Consider the following 8,180-nt stretch of genomic DNA (forward strand, 5'->3'; position numbering starts at 1 on the left):
TCTTTCCTTTCAGCTCATTAACACCACTTGATCGCACTTGTCCTGGCAACTTGTGCACAATGCAATGAACACATCTGTGAGTTAAGGATCTCAGGACTGACATCTGTCCTTTGTTTTTGGTTACCGTTTTCCTCATATCAGTGACCTAAGGTCATTCTTGTACAAATATGGCAGGGTGTTGGTCAGCCACACTTTTGTTAAACAATTAACTCCGGCAACTGGAAGGGAGCACAGAGTTGTCCAGAGACAATGGGTGCTGCTTTAATTCAGTAGTTTGGAGAGATCTTTTCAGTGTTGCTGAAATACTCAAACAAAATGTTCCAGGCTATCTGAGATCCCAGTTACCAAAGCTGAGTCACACTGGAGATCAAATATCACTTCCAAAATATAATAATGATACCCTGGAAACTTCAAAACATTAAAAATTATTTGTTTTTAAATTTATGCTGTAGCATGGTAAGTTGAAAATGAACTTTCCCAGGACTGATTGGAGGTGGGGATGGTTCAGAAACACAGCTCACCCTAACCATAGCATGAGTCTCATCTCATTTTATAGTATAGTTCCTCCGACAGGCTCTGAAGGGAATTTCAGCTTGTTCTCACTGTCCAGCAGCAACATTGAGAATCCTCCAGCTGCCCAGTTTAAGGAGTGGAGTCATTCCAAATACCCAGAATACAGCGGCATGTTCAGCTCTGTCCAAAGAGGTGCTCACTGAAGGGTGGACTGGAGTTACCTTTGAGAACTGGGATAAAGCATCCTTTTTTCCAATATTAAATAAGAAAATAACCATAGCAGTTAGCAATTTTCCAACACCTGTTCACTGTTAAACTAGCCACTAAAAATAGTGAAGATATTTCTCTTCACTTTCATCGATCATAAAAAGGTATTGTTCTTCAGTCCTTGTCATTAAGGAAAGACTTGTGCTAAAAAGTGGGCTTTCCTTTCTACTCTGAAATCAGGCAGGGTAGGGCTTATTCTGATCTTTCGTGAGAAAAGGTCCCACAGCCAAAGAAACCCACCCTAAGAACGTCCCTTTCTCAGTTGCTGAGTGTTTTTCAGTGGGTCCAAAGAAACTGGACCTTTTGAGCTCCTTTTATTGTTGAGGTTACTGTGAATAAATATGTTGCTTATAAAGGATGTCAGAGAGTCCAGTAGAATTAAATCCTGTGCCCATATATATGGTACAGCCCAGGCAGCAGCAGTGTAGTCTCCCTTATCTGCTCCCTCAATATGTCTTAGGTTTGTTTCAAAAGGCTCATCTTCCAGCCCTATTCAGGTTTTGACTGCTGTGCTGAAACTTCCAATAATGGTATCTACTAAGAGCAGTTGTGGTGTTGGCTCCATCATGTGGATATTTGTCCACCAGAAACTGGACTAAGAATACCAGTTGATTTCTGGTGTTTTGGAACCCTGCAGAGGGATAAATGTTGCTGAATACATACCCAAAGAATGTGTTCCACAAGCTGCTGGCTTAGCATCTCTGTTCTCCGGTAGCAGATCCCACTCTGAGATTATATTTCCTGCACCAGCGTGAATGAGCCATACTTTCATTTCTACATAGCAAGTACAATTGAATGCTTCAAAATGATCCACTGAACCTGAACTGGGACTGACCTGACCTTTCACATGCTAGTATAAGAACTGAAATTTCCAACTAGTTCACAGACTTGGCCTCACAGAAGGGTTTTACAGTCAAAGGATGAAGTTAAATGTTGCATGGATGCTCTGACTCGGGCTGCTAGATGGCCTATGATCCATAAGTGAAGATGTTCTCTGGTTTTGCTGGTATTTATTATGAAAAGAGACTGAATGTGGAAATTAATAAATAGAAACAAAAATGGTATCTTCCTTAAAAGTAGCCTCGCAGAGGTTGAAGCCTCTCCTGTGGCAGTAGTAGATTCACAAAAGCTTCATATTCCCTGGTGGCCGCTGCTGTAAATTGTCTGTCCACTGTCAAAGTTGAATGGCTGAATGAAGACATATGGCCCCCTGCCGCATGCCTCCTCCTGGCATATATGCTTTCTTTTAAACCAAACACAATCAGAAGAACAGGGCAACCCTTGAAAGGAACTCCAACCAGAGGAACGTAGAAGGAGCTGGTGTCATTTTTCCTGCAAATAGAGGGAGGTTCTGAGGTGAAAAATAGATTAATCAAATGATCTAAAGCAATTGTCTTTTGTTAAAACAATTCTTAACTGTACCCAATGAAAAAGGATTCCCCACTTATTGTCTCACCCTCTTATATTTATTTTACAGTAACCCTGCCAATCCATTTTAGGCAGCTTCATAGCAGCTTACTGCACTTTGGAAGGCTCCAATTCAGAATCAGGGGGAATTAGCCTGACATAAATGTGATTGATGAAATTACCTGAGTTTTGGAGAAAGGTTGTTCTAACTGATTCGGGAGACCTATGGAATTCTGCTTCTTATGAGGGACGCATCCCTAAATTGTCTCTTATAGTCAGAGCCTACATACCAGGTGATTTTTGTATACCACTACATACTAGGTGATTTTTGTATACCACTGAACAGCAATTTTTTGCCGGGGGGATCCAGTAGACTGAAAATGTATGTTCTAGTAGTCCAAACTAAGTGTTTTCTATAAAGAAGGTATTAACCCATGCAAATTACTCGTTGCCCAATGCCCCAGGATTCTGATGGCCTTGCTGCCTCATATTGTATAATCATTGTATTTTGCTTCATTTTTGTTCACATACAGGTTGATTGATATATTCAAGAAACTATTCTGTCCTCCTGAAATCATGGTACCAATATATAGAACTACCAGATAGGAGTGGAACTGAGCCTTTATGTGGCAGGGCAGATAGATGTTGTGTGAAGCATGATGGAAGTGCCAGAAGCAGATTAGTGCTAATATTTCTTTCCTAACATCCCTTGTTGAATGTTCCACATTGATTTAAAAGTAGTTGCTCATTCTGAGAATGATCTTGCAGCCACTCAGATTGAGGGGGAAAAATCCCATTGATTTTAATGGGGAAAGATCGAGCCTTTGATTCCTAAAATGAAGTTAGACAATTCTAGACATTAGGAAATGGCACCAGTGAGGACTAGACAAAAGGGAAACCTTGATGCTTCATCACTGCATATTCCAGGTTCACTGCTGAGCAGATGAAATACTGGTGGTGAAGTAATATCCACCCTGAAGAAGCAGGAATCCAGAAACACAATTAAAAGACAGACAATACTGGAGCTGCAGTTGGTATCCAGCAGAGAATGTTCCCATAGAGCCAGCCCCAATTACTGACTGAGGCAGACCTGTAAATACTGAAGCTAATTTCTGGAGACAGGCAGTATGAATCTCCATATAATTAGGTTCCAACTCCCCAGAAATTGATCATGAATGGCATTTAATGAAGAGCTTGTTAGTACATGAGCTGAGATGAAACTGGTTGTTAACAATGACTGCCTGAGAATCAGAGACTTCTGTTCTGACCTATCACAAAAGCAATGGATTATTTCATAGAGAAGAGCAACTGTGGTGGTCTTTTGAAAATGTTGATGATGGATCCATGGTTTTCAACTAGTTTTTTTAATATACACTGCAGAAGAGGGAATGGCATAAGCTAATATTTTACATCTACATCATGTTTTTCATTCTGATGAATACCAAAACTTTTTTTTTTTTTAAATTAAAGTATATGAGACTACTTCACTTGTTAATGAATACTGCCATTTTTGGCCCACAGCAATTTAACAATTCATAGGAGTGTGACCTCACTGTTTAGGGCAGGAACTGAAACACACTCTATCCAGTTGATATTACAGGGAGATTTAAGTATGTAAAAAATATAGTGAAGATCCAGGGCAAGATCATCAAATCATACTAGTTGTCATTGTTCTGTTGCCTTCAATGGCTCTATTAAAAATTTCTACCACCAAAGGATATGACCTACAAACCTGAATTTGGCAAGGACTTTGAGGCTTGCCTCCCAGAAAGGGTAATTTAATTGCTGATAACCTCAAGTATTCAGCTCAGTTACTTCTCATCTGAAAAAAGCATCCAGTAACAATATGCTATATATTTGGTTCAGTATTGACTCAGGTCATGCTCTTATATCCTCTCTCTAAGGTCTAAGGTCCCCAAAAATATAAGACTGAATTCTAAGCAGAAGCATAGCATGTACTGAATCACCAGCCCTGCTTCTTGAAGCACCCTTGATGGTTTTTCTCTGTGGATCTCCCATCTAAACACTGATCAGTCTTAAACTTACATGGCTTATGAGAGCTGAGAAGACCCACATACACATATAGCTATCTTTTCAGAGCACTTGCAAGTATCATTTATCTTTAGCAGGAAGATGGATCTCTATTCTCTAGCTTATGTTGCTTGCACTTATAATTAGTGAGGTATAGCTATGTCTCTGACTGCAACCTATTTGCCATCCTCTACGGCAGTGGTTTTCAACACTTTTTCATTTGCAACCCCCTAAAACATTGTGAATGGAGGTACAAACCCTTCTGGAAATTTGAATGGAGGTGCAGACCCCTCTGAATTGTAAGTGTGGGTATTCGCATACTTTTGATTGATCATAGTCATCCTCTGTGGACCCCTTAGACATAGTCTGTGGACCCCAAGGTTGAAAACCACTGCTCTAAGGATTTCTTTAAAATGTTAAAATATTACAGTATAGTGTAGTGACTGCAGCACTACTAAGAGAGTAAAGCTAGTAGCAATTGTCATTAACTAGCAGGATAATCAGCGAGAGTTTATTTTAGTGGTGTTATGTTTGTCATGTGATAACCTGCAGCAGTGTCGGGGTGGAGTTTTTATGCCAATAAACACAAGCAGAATTATCTCTCACCTACTTAGGCAAATACACTTATCTTTCTTAGTAAACCCAATTGTTATTCATTCTCCAGAGTCTTTTAGTAATTCTTACTCCAAAAATAACATATATAAAATAGTGAACTCTTAAAAGAAACTAAGGAGTGCAAAGACTATAATTTTATCACAAATCACTCCTGAAAATATTTAATTCAAAGTTCCTTGATGGAATGAAAACTACATATTACATAGTTTTAGAATATAGCCTTAATTAATTTTGTACAAAATTCATAAATATTCAGAAATTGTACATGGTAACAGTTGCCAAAGCAATTATGTTTCGCCATATATTATTGGAAATACTCAAAGAAATTTAGGTCAATATTAACTTATTAGAAAGCAGAGTAGAAAGGCTATAAGGAGGCCACACACTGATCCATTAAGGTTATATTTTCACAGCAGAATTTTTTTTTATGTCTTTTCCCATTATAATTGTAAGCTAGTTAATGCACCACTCTGCCATGCTGAGAGAAGCTGATTGTTAATAACTAACACACAGCGCACCAGGGAGCATCTTCATCTACAGATAGGCACAGCAATCAGCATTAGAATATCCACTGTAGCTGCCAGCAAGATACAATACTATAGAAGAGGGAGTAGAGAAACCATCATTTTTCTGTTGAAGTTACAATGATCCCTTTGAGCAGAGAAGGATTTAAGTACGAGGGATGCTGTTTTATATATATAACAAAAAATCTTGCAGACTACTTAATGTGGGCTCCAAAACCTGTTAAGTCAACAACCTCCAGTTCTTACAATCAGATTTTCAGGTAAACTATAAGACTTTTCACTGAAGAACTTTCCTTAGGAGATTTTTAAACAACTGATCTCTCTAGTCTCAATAAATACTCAGGAACAGTGCTGTCTTGGCACCAAGGAAGGCTGACTAGTGTTACAGTACCAAGTTTGCTTGTAAGAAATACAGATTAAAAGTAAAGTAAAATTGATTAGCATCTCAGGCTCAGAAATGTGGGTTCCTAACAACTTCAGATAACCTAATTCGAGTCAAGTGTGCTTGTAACAATACTGCTTGCTAGCACAACTGGTAGATATTTTTGGATGATGGGCATTCAAAGGCAAGCTTGACAGTTAATAGTTCTAATACTACAGACCTAAGACCTATGCTGTGTGGATTCAGTGGTCTCTTCTGATTCACACTTTTTTTGCCAGTCATCTGAGCTACATTTTATCCTGAGATACAATCACAGAATAGTACTTTTTTCTTTGCAAGGTGTATTTTGATAACTCTTTTTTATTAGAAATCATTTGTTTCTAAAAGGGCCATGTAGCACCTGTCCAGAGGCAAAACAGCAGAAGTAAAAACATAGCAAAAACGAATGGAGAGTTGAGAGTGCTGATTTGGAGCCTCACTTGGAAAGGTATTTTACTTTTTGCAGAACAGAAGGCACATAAAGAGACAACACACCTAGGTCTTTGCTATGATCTACACATACGTATATAGAGAGTAGCTCATCAGCCAGTCACCTAAAAATATATTGCAAATAGAAATCTTGAACTGTCTATGTGCTTGTGCCGCATCCATTATTTTGGTACCTCAACTGCTTTGAAACAGAAGTGAGATACAACTTCCCTAATAGAAAAAAAAGGCTATGAACATTTGAGCAGGTGTCTGACATTGTTTGGAGCCTGTTAATGATGCTTTTTAATTGGGACTGCTCCTCAGAACCAGCCACTTGGAACTAATTGTTACTAAAGCGGGAAGGACCCACAGAGGTATCCGCAAGCTGATTGTGCATCTTCTTGTTCCTTGGGTTGCTGGTCCAGCTCAAGGGAGCAATCTGGGGTAGCTGTAAAGCTCCTTTAGGTTGCACTAGCTGCAACTTCCAACCAGAAACCATTCCAGTGCATGGTAGTGATCTGGACATAGCTTTTTATCCCCAGGCTCACCCCTGTCAAGGGCAGTCAATTTTAAGCTGGTTTGAAGGCTGCTTTGCACAAGCAAGGCATATAAAGCAGCGCTGGGGGCAGACTTTGGACCAATGCTCATTATTTGCATAGTGAAACGTGGGTATTTTATGAATAAATAACAACAGAAAATCAGGAAGTTATCTTCCCAATTAAAAAGCAGCCTTCATAGGCTTTAAAGGGTATCATAGAAAAGTAGAGCTGGAAGAGACCTCCCAAGATTATGTAGTTCAACCACCTGGATGACACCTTAGCTAAATGAAAGATGGAGTTGTCAGGGGCCTTATTACATGGGCTCAAGGTACTGGGCATGAGCCACCCAGTTTTTCAGAGAGGGAGGAAGGGTAGATGCAGATGCAAGCTTGTCTTCTCTTGAAACCATTCATGGAGCTATACAGCAGCCTGGGAGGTGCCTGCTCTCAACTATAAGAGTAACTGCAGAATTGATGTGCAGCTACAGTGGGAAGGTCAAGGGGAGACCCTGAGCAGAGTCCATAGGACAGTGCCCACTGGCCTTCAAACGAGTCCAAGGAGCCAGTCGGCACTGCCCAGTGAAACTCCACCTGGAGACATGGATGGACCAGGGACTGGAAAACAGCCGTGCAAGCCCTGGGGCTCCTCCTGGCCAGAGCCTCCTTCCTGGTCAGGTGTATGGTGCTGTCAGAGAGGCCTTTTGCTGCGCTGTGCTGGAATGTGGGCTAAAGCCCATCTAGTAGACCTATAAGCCCTCTTGATGAGAGGGGTGGCCAAGGGCACATTGGTGATCACTTGGTACAACTCAAAGACAAAATAGGCACCGGAGTGCAGGTTGTAGGTTCAAAACAAGTGCCCAGAGAAGAGGACGCTTCGCAGAGCACGCCAGACAATGCCCGCCGGCCCTCCAACGAGGCCAAGGAGTCGGTGGACACCGCCCAGCAAAACGTGAATGGACGAGGGACAGGAAAACAGCCCTGCAGTCCCCGGGGGGCCTCGCACCCGCCCAGATCCTCCCTCCTGGTCAACTGTCAGCGATCTGCACGTGAACCGGACCAGGGGTCCCCCGCGGCCCGGGAAGGGTTGGCTGCCGGACCGGAAGGGACCGTGGACCGACAAACCGCAGACTGGAAGTGACCGGCGTACTGCGGGCCGGCAGCCAGCCCTTTTATAGCGAGTATCAAAAAGGGTCGGCGACCTGCCCGTCGTAGCATGCCGCTCGCTGCCGGTCCCCAGCCTAAAACGGCCGGGAACCCCTGGACCAGCCAGCGCACGGCCTGCCCACGCGCGCGACTCTCCCAGCGTTTCCCCACCCGCGCCCCAAAAGCGGGTCGTGAGAATACACGAAGGCAGTTGAAAAAAACGGATCGACGTTTTCGACAATGGGTTGGGGGCCCGTGGGTCTCCCCTTCCGGCGCGCCGGCACCTGGGGGC

The sequence above is a fragment of the Gavialis gangeticus genome, unplaced genomic scaffold (genome assembly GCF_001723915.1).
Source record: "Gavialis gangeticus isolate Ggan-Ray unplaced genomic scaffold, GavGan_comp1, whole genome shotgun sequence".
In the NCBI taxonomy this organism is placed as follows: Eukaryota; Metazoa; Chordata; order Crocodylia; family Gavialidae; genus Gavialis; species Gavialis gangeticus.